The sequence below is a fragment of the Condylura cristata genome, unplaced genomic scaffold (genome assembly GCF_000260355.1).
Source record: "Condylura cristata isolate star-nosed mole 26May11 unplaced genomic scaffold, ConCri1.0 scaffold00010, whole genome shotgun sequence".
Taxonomy (NCBI): Eukaryota; Metazoa; Chordata; class Mammalia; order Eulipotyphla; family Talpidae; genus Condylura; species Condylura cristata.
The window spans coordinates 573,502-586,334 of record NW_004567111.1 but is presented as its reverse complement, the minus strand read 5'-3'; the positions used below and the strand labels follow the sequence as shown (position 1 = coordinate 586,334).

Genomic DNA, 12,833 nt, shown 5'->3' with positions numbered 1-12,833 from the left:
TCTGTATGTACAAATAAATAAAATCTTTATATATATATATATATAAACTTCACAATAACTTCCAGTTGAATGGGAAATAAAAGTGGCAATTACTAAAATGTGACATGATCTTTACATGGGGCGGTACCTTCCAGAAAACAGCAGCACAGAGAGTGTTATAAAAACACTTCCGTGTGGAGCCTCATTAGCGCCCCACCTGGGAGTGGGTGCAGGCTACCCCACGTGTGGCTGCTTCTCCACCGGTCACCACCACCAAGTTACGTCACAGCGTTTGGTTGTCTGGTTCATTCCCGAGCTCATTTTCGTGGCTCACTGTTTATAGTCTACACGTAATGTAAGTTTTCTCACATGTTTTGCTTGGTAACAATGCACGACAAATAAGACAACCGCGAAAAGAAACAGTGGCCTTCACATCCCGTCAGCTAGTGGACGAGCTTAGGAGAGGAGCAGCCGAGAGGAGCAATAGCGGGGGCAGGCGGACATCAGGACAGCTGCACGCATGTGCGCCCAGGCGACCGCAGGCCTCAGCAAGACGCTGCCAGACGGAGCTCTTGACTGTGAAGTGTCTTTCACGTCCGTTTTTGCCTGGAGGCCTCTGCTGAGTGGCGAGCTCTGGTGCGGTCAGGGACAAACCAGCAGCCAGCGTGGTCCGTGAGGTCCGACCTGGACTCTACCTGCCCGCTTCTGACCCAGAGCCTTGAATAATCTGTGTAAGTTCACTGACGTGTTCACTGGCGTGCTTCACTGGCGTTTCCCTTTGGGGTGCTGCTGCCTTTTACAGCTCTCTGTGGGGGAGGGGAGCTTCATGGGTTTGGATCCCATTTCCTTCACGGCAGATGACGTAGAGAATCTTCCATACTGGCTGTTAGTATGTGTTCCTTGGAGACATGTTTGTCCAAATCCTTTGAACATTTTCACGAGTCCTTGAGTTGCCGAGTTGTAGGAATTCTTCCACATTCTGACTATTAAATCCTTGTCACAAAATTCAAACAAATATAGCTAGGCCAAAAGCCAGTGGAGAAAACTCAGCAAACTCCGCTGGTATGTTTTATGCCTTTATCTTTAGATGCAGAACTTGGCATCATCTGCCACGAAGGGAAGGGACTCAGGAAGCTCCTCTCTAGCCCACAGAGGGCTGTCACAGAGCAGCAGAATCCCCCAGGGGAATCACTAAGCACACAGAGATTAGCAACTAAAGACCACGCGTGAGCTCCTCTTGATTCCCCTTCCTCATACCTGAGATGCTGATTAGCGCAGATACAGAAACTGAAACTGTCGGACCATTCCCCAGTTTCCCACAGACCACGGCCCTCTGAGCTCGAGTTTCAGTGTCGTTTCCTGTCTCAGCAATTACAAATTCTGAAGACAGGCAGCTTCTTCCTCCAGCGCTCTATTCTGTCCACAATTACATAATCTATCACCACGCTAATCCCTTCCTGACGTTCGAAATTCATGAAGGATTAGCTGTTCTCTTCAATAAATATGTTTCCTCCCGAACAACTGAAATTGGAAACGAAGCAACTCAGACACATACCAGATACTGTCTTCTAACAGATTAAGATCATTTTTTCTTAGGAGATGTCCAGATAATGGGAGAGAATGCCACTTGATTTTAGTAACTCTATCTTAGTCCTTTATTTCATTTTTCACTGCCAGGTGTCTTTTGAAAAATAAATCAAAACACAAACTATTCTTCTGGGTTCAATCTCACATTCAAAATTTACAAACAGAGCTATGCTCACAACTTCTCATGACAGTTCCATTTCATTTCATTTATTTATCGCTATATCCTGTCAGCCCATATGATTCAGGGCGGGACAGGAATGGATCGTAATAAATTAAAAACCCCACTGGCTCCCCAGCGCTGTGGGGACGTCGTCCACGCGCGGACTGGCCCTCCCGCTCCGTCTCCAGCCCCTCCGCCATCTTCTGCTTCCACTGCAGCAGGTCCAATAGTGAAGAGTGAGTTAGCACTTTCGGAAATAGGAAAATTGAAATTTGAGCCAAGGGAGTCAGCAGTGTCCGGCTGAGAGGAAACCGTGGACAGCAGCAACTGGGGTGCCTGGCCCGGTGGAGCCTTCCAGAACTTCAGGTGGGCAGAGCGCTGGGCAAACGTTACCCAGTTGATGGTGACCACGGCCTCAGAATGCCGGAAGACGACAGCCAGGCACCCACCTCGTGGCTGCGGAGAGGCGGCAGCCCGAGGGGCTGGGTGGCATGCACTGCACAGCTGAAGCTGCCTCCACGCCGGCTCCTCACCGTCTCCTTCCCAGCAGGCTGCGCCGGAAGAGCCCTGACTCGGGCTCCCTGGTGGCCAGAGCGCAGCCCTGTGAAGCTGCCCGCAGCTGCTGCAGCAGAGTGTGATCCCCGGCCAGGGAGGGACCCCAGGGTGCCACAGGTCGCTCCTGTCTCCCCGCTGCCCCCTCAGCAGTGCATTTCAGTGGATCCGCCTGTTCTGCTCCCCGCTCTATCTCTGGGGAGTCCTCGCACCCCTGCACCTCTGGCCTGCACCCCAGGTCTTATATGCAGAAATAAATAAAATAAAACACTCATTGGCTCTCTATAATATGTCCAGTACGCTGCTCTAGTAACTTAAAAAAAATCAAAAAGCATAAAGAATTTTTCCCTTTGCTGTCTTTAAGTATATTTAGAAAAGCAGCACAATAAGAGATAATAGAGTTACCTGTCCCTTATCTGGAAAGAACATCAGAGTATCCATTGTTTGGATATAAAACGGTAATTAAAAACCTTGTCATCTAAAGGTTAATAAGATATTCAAAAGAAATGATGTTATTATAACTAGGTCCTTCAATTATTTATCCAAATACTAATTTAGTTTATTCAGGTACAATTAAAAATTTAAGTCTTTGAAAGGTATCGCGTTTTCCAGTCTCAGATTTAGAATTTGATGTGCCCACGGAGGCACAGCTCCGCTCCGGTGAGGCCGGAAGGAAGGGTCCTTCAGATGCCTGGACGCCAGGCTAACCCAGACGCCCCCTCTGGTCCCCCCGATGCCCCTGACAGCCCCCCTCAAGCTCCACAGAAACGAGCAGGTTGCTAATGTTGGAGGCACATGGGGGCGCCTGACAGACTCCGCTTAGGCAAAAGGCAAAGAGTGTGCACTGTCTGTTCCCCAACATCTGGACTTCTCGGTGCGTCTGGATGTAAGGAGCGCCCGAGCTCCGTGCGCAGCCATGTCGGGGAGCCAGGCAGTGTGGTGCTTGGGGGTGCTCCCCGTACCTGTAAGAAAGAAGGTCGCATGGTCTGTTCTGTGTGCCATGACAACAAGATCATTACCCGGCCTCCAGAGGCGCCTATTACTGGGGCCGAGACGAGGGGGCAGGGGTGCGCGTGAGGAGCCCTGATTGAATCTGCCCGGGCTCTCACAGCAGGGGCGGGCAGCCGTGAACCGGGTGGAAGCGACTCTTCACAGGAGGGTCGTTTTTCCTGATTAGTTTGATCGATTCATTTGGATCATAGCTACATGACTCCTTTTTGATTAAAAAGAACGACGTTGCTGGAGCCATAATGGAAGACATTTAATTTGATGGCAGAGAATTAAACACGTAAATGGAATGCATCTTGGAAGCGCGCCGTTCGTCCTCATTTGATGCAGCTCTCGGGTCGTCAGCGCCCCCGGGGCAGCCATTAGCTCCCCTCTCACACAGCTAGAAGGGCTTTCTGTCTGACTTCCCGGGCGCTGATGAGACAGTAGCAAAAAAGGGCCTTCCGCCCACCTCATGCACATTTGTAAGTGGGCATCCAGGCTTGCCATGACCACAGAGCGTGAGCAATGATGCCTGGTAGATGATGTGTGACTATAAACTATGACGCGATGTATAAAGATCGTTAATGACATCAGGGTTGTCTTCCAAGGCGCAATTAATGTTCAGAACTGCGCCATGTTGCACCCTGAGTGGAACACTGATGGGGTCCGGGGAGGTGGGAACAAACACGCCGCTCGTCCTGTTTCTCCATTCTCCCCCACCCCAGAAGTCAGCTGGGATTTCTCTAGATCTCTGCTCCTGAGATCATCTTCTCTCAGCTTCTCATCTATGTTTAACGCCCTTAACAATCACAGCCATTTTAATAACACTGAGAAGTATCTGTGACAGTTGCGATATTCTCAGGAATTGTGAACAACTAGACTAAGTCCACGAAGCCTGCGGGGCAGGACAGCACAGAAGAGGGTGGCCGGGGAAAGGCACAGCAGGCGCCCCGTCATCCAGTGACCGCGGAAATGCCCAGCCCTCGTGGCTCTTCAATCGAGGCCACGGGTCATTTCCCCGCCACAGGTCCCCCCATAGAGAAACAGATCCTAACGTGGCCAGGTGCACCCCGTAGCCCGGGACGTGGCGATGGGGGGTGAAGTGGCGTCCCCTTTGGGACAGCCACTCGCAATGCATACTGGGGGGTGTCTAATGTGCCTCCCCTGACCCCCTAATTCCTCCTTTGGCACTCTCTCCTGAAACATCAATCCTAAACATGGAAAGCCATTTGTTAGCCAAGAGGATCACTGCAAAATCACTCAGCGGAAGTAAGCGACTGGCTGGGGGAGGCTCTGACTACTTTTCTCAAGTGGAGATCGCCCCTTGGCTGGAGGTCCGTCCCTCCCCCGCCCCGCCCGAGGCTTTTCATCCTTGAATCCATCTTAATTGCCCACATGTCATGCCTATCATTTTTGAGGTGCTTAATTTATTTGACGTCTGTTCAATTGAAGGGATTTGGCTGGAGACCACAGATGCCGTGTGTGCCCGGGTAACTAACTACCTTTCACAAGAGCATCATTCCAAGAGAAATGTGTCTAATTAACTCTTCCCTTAATTAACCGGGGCGCTCACGACTGGGGAGGGCATAAGCTCTGTCATGCTCATGTCTACCGGAAACCTCGCAGATTCATCAAAACATCAGCAGGTGAATAAACAAAGCCGTGGCGAACAGGGGCTCTCGGCTGGTGACACACTTTCTGCGTACATGGAAAAAGGTTCAAAACCACAGTCTTGAGCAACATGACTTGTAGCATAATGTCATCCAGACCTTCACAGCTCATCTCACCTCCCTTGTGGGGAGTCCTTGACCACTGGAATTCCACCCAGAATTATCGCGGCTCGAGAAGCCGAAGACCATGATCGCTATCGATTTACGTTTCTCAGAATCCTGAGTGACATCTGAGGTCACCAAGACTCAGAGTTTGAAAGGAGAAGGCAGAGTTTATTCCAGTCCAGAAAGCGTGACGGACACCCTGGAGCCAACAGCATCCCGGGGGAGACACGCAGGCCAGGAACACACGTGCGGCGGGAAGACCTGCCCCTACGAGGAGGCGTCGCTCGCGGGAGGGCAGAGCTGGGCACAAAGAACCAGCCACTCTTGTGCGCTCATTCCCAATTCCCAGTCTCCGTTAACACACCGCTGCCCTGCTCGCTGACCTGAGACAGCTGGGACGAATGGAAGCTTCTGCTTGTACGAGGGCATGTCTTATTCGAGGAACTGGCCAGCGTGTGGCTCAGTTCTCAGCCTCAAACTCACCGTGGCACCACACTTTCATTGTACAATGCCAGCGTTCTCCTACTTCTGCAGCATGGAGGGCTGCTCGCAGGTGAGCAGAGGCAGCCATTTCATTCTTCATTTGAAAAGCGCCTCTCTGCCAGAGGAGCTCGGCTGGCCGCAGGGAGTTGCGCGGAGGCTGTGACCCACGAGCTCCGTGACCCACGAGCCCTGTGACCCACGAGCTCCGTGACCCACGAGCCCTGTGACCCACGAGCTCCGTGACCCACGAGCCCTGTGACCCACGAGCTCCGTGACCCACGAGCTCCGTGGGTTCTGCGGACGCCGGGCTGGGCATTTGCCTCCCAATGCTCTTCTCTCCTGCTCCTCCTCCTCCTCTTCTTTGCTCTTAATGTCCCGGTACTTCAACTACCAAGATGTGACTTTTTCTAACATATTAAAAAAGGAACCATGCTCCTTCTCGTTGCCGATGTTTCTTTATATCAAACATCGCCATTTTATTTCATCGAATATAAAGGAGAAACGTAGTGCAGCTAACAAGGACATTATGCTGCAAACATGACGATCACCAACAAATAAGTAAATAAATAAAACTCGGATATTCTTTTTATATTAAATGATGCAAATGTATCAACCCCCTTATCATAACGCAATGGAACCGTCTTTGATATAAAGTCCTTGTATGAGTGCCAAGATGAGCGAGGACTTAGACAGGGGAAGCAGCAATCTGATGAAAAAGTGCCTCGGAGACATTCAAATATCCTCAACGATGCTATAACATATTTTCCTGTAAAACGAGATGGTTCCTCGGCTCTTCCCACCTCCCCCGTTCACAGTGTTCCTGCTGGAAGGACCTTCATCTGCGGTCTGCCGGAGGGTCACAGCAGAGACCTAGCAGGGAAGGGAGTTCCTGCAGCCTCCCACTTTGCTCCTCTTAAAGACAAGCAGGTTTACCACCCAGCTCCAGCTGAGACCGCCTATCAGTTTTTACAGAACCTCCTGAAAAATAAAAGTTCGGGGCTGTTCTTTTAATCTGAAAACTGTCGGATCTTAAAATACGTCTTCTCGCAGATCTCATCAACTTTCTAATTAATAAGACACCTATTTACTGGTGTTCTTTGGTTTGCTGGCTCAGAGCAGAATGCTGTAAATAAAAAGTGAAAAACAATTCAACTGCAATTTAAAGGTGGCAAAATGCAGACATTCCCAAAGCTGCTTTACGTCCTGCATTTGGAAATCATAAAAATAAAATCCAGGCGAATCAGAGTAGCGATACAAAGTCTGTCCTCTACGAACTGCGAGGCGCTGGAAACCCAGAGTCGCAATCCACGGAAAATGCAAGCGCGTGGAGAAGAGCGACGCATGCAGCAGATCCGGCATGAGAGGGACAGGCACGGTGAGCCGCGCCCCGGCACTGACCTTGAAAGTGCAGGCACGCGGGCTCTCAGGGAGCGCGGACACGCGGACGCCTGGGACTTACGTAATGCCACAACAATGCTCCTCCGGTAAATACAACTAAATTCATTAAAAGTAAAACAGGGAGCTGAACCCTGACTGTCCACACCCGAGAATGAGCAGAGATTCTGGGGTAACCCTGACATCCCCACCCGGCCATAAGAGAAATCTAGTCCATTTTTAAAAATTTTTTTTTAAAGATTTATTTATTTGTGCATACAGAGCTGGGGTACAGGCCAGAGATGCGGAGGGTGAGAGGCTTCACCAGAGACAGAGTGGGGAGCAGAACAGGCAGATCGAGGAAGTCCACTGCTGAGGGGAGCAGCGGGCGGGTCAGGAGAGGTCTGCCGCGCCATGGGGTCACCTCCGGGGCAGGCGGGGATCGAACTCATGCGGAAGTGGCTTTACTTCTCAGTGCTGTGCTTTAACCTGCTGCACCACCAGGGAGGGCCCATTTAAAAAAATTTTTTAAAGATTTATTTATTTATGCCCTCAAGAGCATGTCAGCGTGCGGGGGTGGGCGGGCTGAGAGGCTTCACCAGGCACAGAGCAGGGAGCAGGACAGGTGGACCACTGAAACCCGCTGCTGAGGGGAGCAGTGGGGAGACAGGAGGGGTCTGCTGCGTCCTGGGGTCCCTCCCTGGCCGGGGAGAACTTGTGCTGCGTGGCTGTGACAGCTTCAGAGTGCTGAGACTTAACCCCTGCGCCCCCAGGGAGGGCCCAATCTAGTCCATGTTTTATGCTTCATTCATACCAACCATAAAATAAGGATCACAAGAATTTGAGAAAAACCCCATACTTAAAGAGACTAAAACCAAACTGGAACATTTGAAGGAAATAAAGAACAAGCTGACATACAGAGGAGAAAAGGCCAATACTCAAAAAACCTAATCTCGTAGAAATTAAGGGGCAATCTGCATGGGTGGCGCATGAAACGGTGTTATGAATCGAAATCGAAGGGAACCGTCTGTGGATTTGAGCACGCGATGGCTGGAATTGCTAGCGCGACGTCTAAGGCGGTGAGACCCGAGGAAGAAGCGCAACGGGGCCAGTCGACAGTGGCCAGAGAGAAGGCCAGGGTCTGCACAGCGAGGCGGCGGCGCCCGGGGGTCTGCTAGCCAGGGGGCTCTGCCTTGCCGAGCCCAGAGGGTGAAGGCAAGTGGCACAGCCATGTATTTTCCAGGACGAAAGCCCGGCCCAGCCGCCACGACACTGCCTCTGAGGCCACTGCCACGCCGGGCTGCTCGCCAAGCCAGCGGCTCCCAGGATGACCTGACCCCCGCGCCCAAGCGCCCGGCACTCCAGCCCAGAGCGCTGCGGCTTCTAATCAGCTGCTGCCCCGCGGCCCCTGACTCCCCTCTCCAGCACCCGACCCCCAGGGGCTGAACATCCCCGGGGTGCCACCTGCTCCCCGCGTCTGGGGTGCCACCTCGGGGAGGCCCAGCTGACCGGCCCAGGCCGCCCCTCTGGCCTTCTCGCCGGCCGAAGCACCTCCCTCTCCGTACACCAGCGGCCAGTTCTCCTGAAAGATGCACTTGCCAGGAGCCACAGCGGCCATCTGCCTGCCCCAGGCCCACCCTTTCGCGCGATCTCCTGTGCCCAGAGCGCTCCAGCCCGCCCCTGTCTCACCCCAGCTGGCTCAGCTCCCGCGCCCACCGTCCTCTCCCGAGCCCTCCTGGCTCCGGATCGCGCTCCAAGCGCGCCCTGACGCTGGAATTAGCCCCCCGAATTTGGCTCATTGGCCTTGATTTTGTCTCCCAAAGCCCACCCCACCCCACTTTTCTGTTAGCCTCTTCACTGCACAGCAGAGGGCAAAGTGGGGGAGGGGATGAACCCAAATAGGGGGGCCAACGACACCCTGCCGTGGGGAGAGATGGCGTCTCCAGGACTTCTTCTGAGGCCTTGGTTTCCCCAGACCACATCCCCTGCGCCCCAGGAAGCCTGGACAAAAGCAGGTGAGCACCCCTTCTCCCAGCTGGGCCCCCCAATACCCTGCTCTGCTACCCCAGTAGAAACAGCGACAGAATCCGGAAACTGCTTTTCATCTGCTCAGACGCTGGTGGGCAGCATCTCGTGCTCCTGCGTCCCGTGGGCCACTCGCGACCCCTCCCCGCCAGGCCCCTGCGACACGGTCACCTCTGCCCACCGACCAGGCCCCGGGTTCAAGCCCGTCTCCCGTGGGGTTTGTGATGGGGCGCCCAGGACGTCTCCCTGTACCGGCGGGCAGTGGCGGGGTCAGCCGGCCCTCGGCCCTCGCGTCCTCCCGCCCCGGCCTCCCTCTCCGGCCGCAGCGCGTGGAATGAAGCATCACAGGCAATTTCGCTCTGGCTCTGGGCAAAGGCGATTTTTAATGTCCTTTTCATCAGACTGACTTCTGAGAAGTGTTTTCTATTTTGGAAATTGGAATTCAGTTCTTTCAGGTCTGGGAAACACATCTCCAGCTAACTAGGAACATTCTGGCAACTCTTTCCTATGTCCAGCGCCAGTCTGTTTCTATTCGTTTTTAAAAATGTACAAAACATCTTTCTTTGCTTAAAATCACTTCTGCTTTGGGTTCTTCTTTCCAAAACAGTAGGAATAAGCCTATCCTTTTCCCATCAAATCATAAATAAAATGTAAGTTTAAAAGCCTTAAATGACCACAACTTCGTATCATGGTTTTCAGCGTTTTCCCAAGTGATGACAATTGCGTTTAGCTGACTGAGTATAACCAAAGGCCTCATGTGTTGCCAAAGACTAGTGTGTCTGTGCTCAAGTCCCCCATCAAGTCATGGGGGACACTGAAAGATTTGGCAAAGCAAACACCTCCACTTTTTTATTTTCAGAAATGTAAATGAAAGATGCTTGCGAGGGAGATTTTGCTGCTTTTGCAACTTCACAGTTTGCAATATTGGGCTGTGACTTCTCTGGCATGTCAGAGGAACTCTGATCTTGCTGTTCGAGTCGTACTGAGAATCACATTTAACTTTTCATCACCTGTGACCTAACCTACCTACTCGGCAAAATAAAGCACTATTAGGAAGCCGAGTGTGACTCCTCGGAGCTAAGTGAGGCAAAAATTTACTTTTTGTCTCGAGCCAGCCAGCCTGGGCATGAAATCCTTCCCTGAGACGCTCCTGCTTACCTACCGGAGTATTTGAACACATTTCTAAGAAAATATCGGTCGAGTCCATATGTCATTGAACTTGAACTAGCTCTTGATAAAAGTAGTTAGTAGTTCAAGGTCCCAGCCGGAGAGAAACTAAGTTTTGCCCACAACATCACAAGCTAGACATTCGAAAACGTCACAGTTTGCTGGAAATCATCCTGACTACTTAGAGACAGAGAGAGCGGGGTCAACGGCGTCGGCCATGGGGGGCCCGGGAGACTGAGAACTGAACTGAGGCTGGGGGGTCCGGGAGGGACGCACCCCACGGGGGAGGGCGGCCTGGCGGTGGGTGTGCGGCCAGGTCCCTGAGAAGAGGGGCGAGCCTGGACCGGAAGTCACGACAGCGTTATGAGCCAACGTCACCCGGGCCAAAGTAATGCCTTTCAAATGAAGGAGGAGCGGTGCGAGGCGACGGCCAGGAACTGCTTCTCTAAGCCGTCCACTATTAATAAGTGACTGCTTGATACTGCAAGGACCTTGCTTCCTTGGGGAAGCGAGTGATGCCACTTCCTAGGTTCTGTGCCAAGGCCCAGGGCGAGGGCACATTTCCTGTCTGCATCTTGTGAAAAGTGAGCATGCCCGCTCTTCCTCCCGGCTGGGACGTTCTGAGCTTCTAGCGGCTGCGGCAGGCACATGGCTGAGTCTTGTTCCCTACTCACATTTGTTAAGAAGGTGGTACGTGCTTCATGGGCCACCGATGTTCACATCTGCGGATTCAGAGGGCTGTGCCCTGGGATCGGAGACCAACAGCAGCTAGCGGGCACGAGGCAACGCTCCCTCGGGAGGATGGCCTGTGCTTGCCTTTTGTTGTGGATGTATTGATTTTACATTTTGCATGCATGCGAAACACCTGATGATTGGCCTTGACAGTGGGGGAGTGGAGCTTCCGAGATAAATTAATGAGGTAAAGGAAGAGGCTGGCTTACAGAACAGCACGAGCTATTTTATTGTTCTGAATATTAAAGCAAAAATGTGAGAACATTGCCAGTGATTGAGAATGAGAATTCATCATTTTCCCTGTACTTTGCGCAATTTTCACTGCTAGAAGAACATCTCGAACTCCACTGGAAACGCTAAATTTGCTTTGTGAATTGAACAAAAAGCTACACTTAGCAAGTTTGTTCCAAGTGTTTAAATGCTGATTTCAGGAATAATTAGTGAGATGACTTTCTGAGGATCAGGGCATTTGCCAACTCTTTCTCCCTGGGGAAAAAAAAGCCTTTTTCATGTTTCAACAAAACTAAATGCCAGGAAAGGCCGCCTCAACGTGCCCGACTGCCGGCCATCTCCATGGGCCCTTCCCGCGTCCAGACCTTGCTTGTGTTCTTGGGACGACTTTGTTCTGCAGACGGTGGGAACTGGCCACTGCAGACGGTGGGAACTGGCCACTGCAGACGGTGGGAACTGGCCATTCCGTCCGGAAGCCGCCGGGAGGCCCCGGGACACCACTCCGCTGCCTTCTTCCTGCCTTTTTTTAAAGATTTTTATTTATTTATACAGAAATGGGGTACAGGCCAGAGGGGCAGGGGCGGTGGGAGGATTCACGAGAGACAGAGTGGGGAGCAGAACAGGCAGGTGGATGAGGTGCACTGCCGAGGGGAGCAGCGGGCGGTCAGGAGGGGTCTGCCGCGCCCTGTGGTCAGCTCCGGGCAGGCGGGGATCGAGCTCGCACGGAGGCGGCTGTGGCCAGCCTAACCTGTTGTGCCACCAGGGAGGGCCCCCTTTCTGCCTTTTTAATATTACATAAACATTCCATTTGTCATTCTCTGTCACTTCCAGACCCGCCCCTGGTTCTGGGTGACCCGAGACTGATTGACCACCGCAGGCATCTCTCTGCCTGGCGTCCTCTGGGGGACGCGTAGGCTCGGGGAGGGAGCTTTATCACTCCAGCCACTCCCCGGGGGACTGAGCAGGGAAGACCTAGTAGAAGGGGGGCCTTTCAATGCGAAGCCTTCTCAGCCAGCTCCGGGACCGTACCCCAACAAAGCTGCGTGTCTCCCCAGAGCCCTTCAGGTCCGCTGGAAGCTGCCCCACAGCTGTGCGGCAGCTGCTGCACAGCTCCCCAGACCGAGGGGCGTTCGCTCACGCAGCCTGAGCCCCACTGCAGACCCCCATCTGGAACTCGAGACGCCCCCGCCTACTGCGTGAACATTTCCGTCTTCCTCTCTGTTGCATTTGCTGCTTTTGTTTGCTGGAGTTAAATGAGCAGCTCCCAGCCAGCCCTGACTTTTCCTCTCCTTAGCTGCTTTGTCCTCAGGAGAGGGGATCAAATGTGCATTTACACTCCCTGGACTTAAGAGCTGGCCTTGGCCTCTGATCGCTGGCTAGGCCCCCTCATCCCCATCCCATGAGCAGGGGCAGAGTGCGGGTGTCTGCTGCCCCGGGCCCCCAGGCTTCGGCCTGGGCTGCAGCGCGTGGCCGAAGCAGGAAGCGCAACACGGAAAGGTGAAAGCCTCCTGCTGCGTGCCCGGCCCTGCTCTCCTGACCTTCTCCCCGAATATTGGATTTTAAACTTCGACTTTCCAGACCAACTTTTAGAGTGAATCTGTTCTTACCCCGTGTGGATGGTAGCATAGCAAGAGAGAGGAGTGGCTTTATTTTCGGTTAGGTCCCAACAATGTGGCAAGTCTAACATTTCCTATTAGTTTCTACTTCATAGCACCGTGTACTTCAAATGGGGTTTATGTCTAAATGCTGCCGCTGTCGAACATTTTACTTTTTTTTTT

General features: G+C 52.7%; 1 protein-coding gene across 1 annotated transcript in view; it reads right to left on the bottom strand.

The window, feature by feature from the left end:
• The window catches only part of FAM155A (family with sequence similarity 155, member A), a 301,604-nt gene that overhangs the window by 65,600 nt on the left and 223,171 nt on the right, over window positions 1–12,833 (bottom strand). The gene's annotated exons all lie outside the window — the stretch shown is intronic.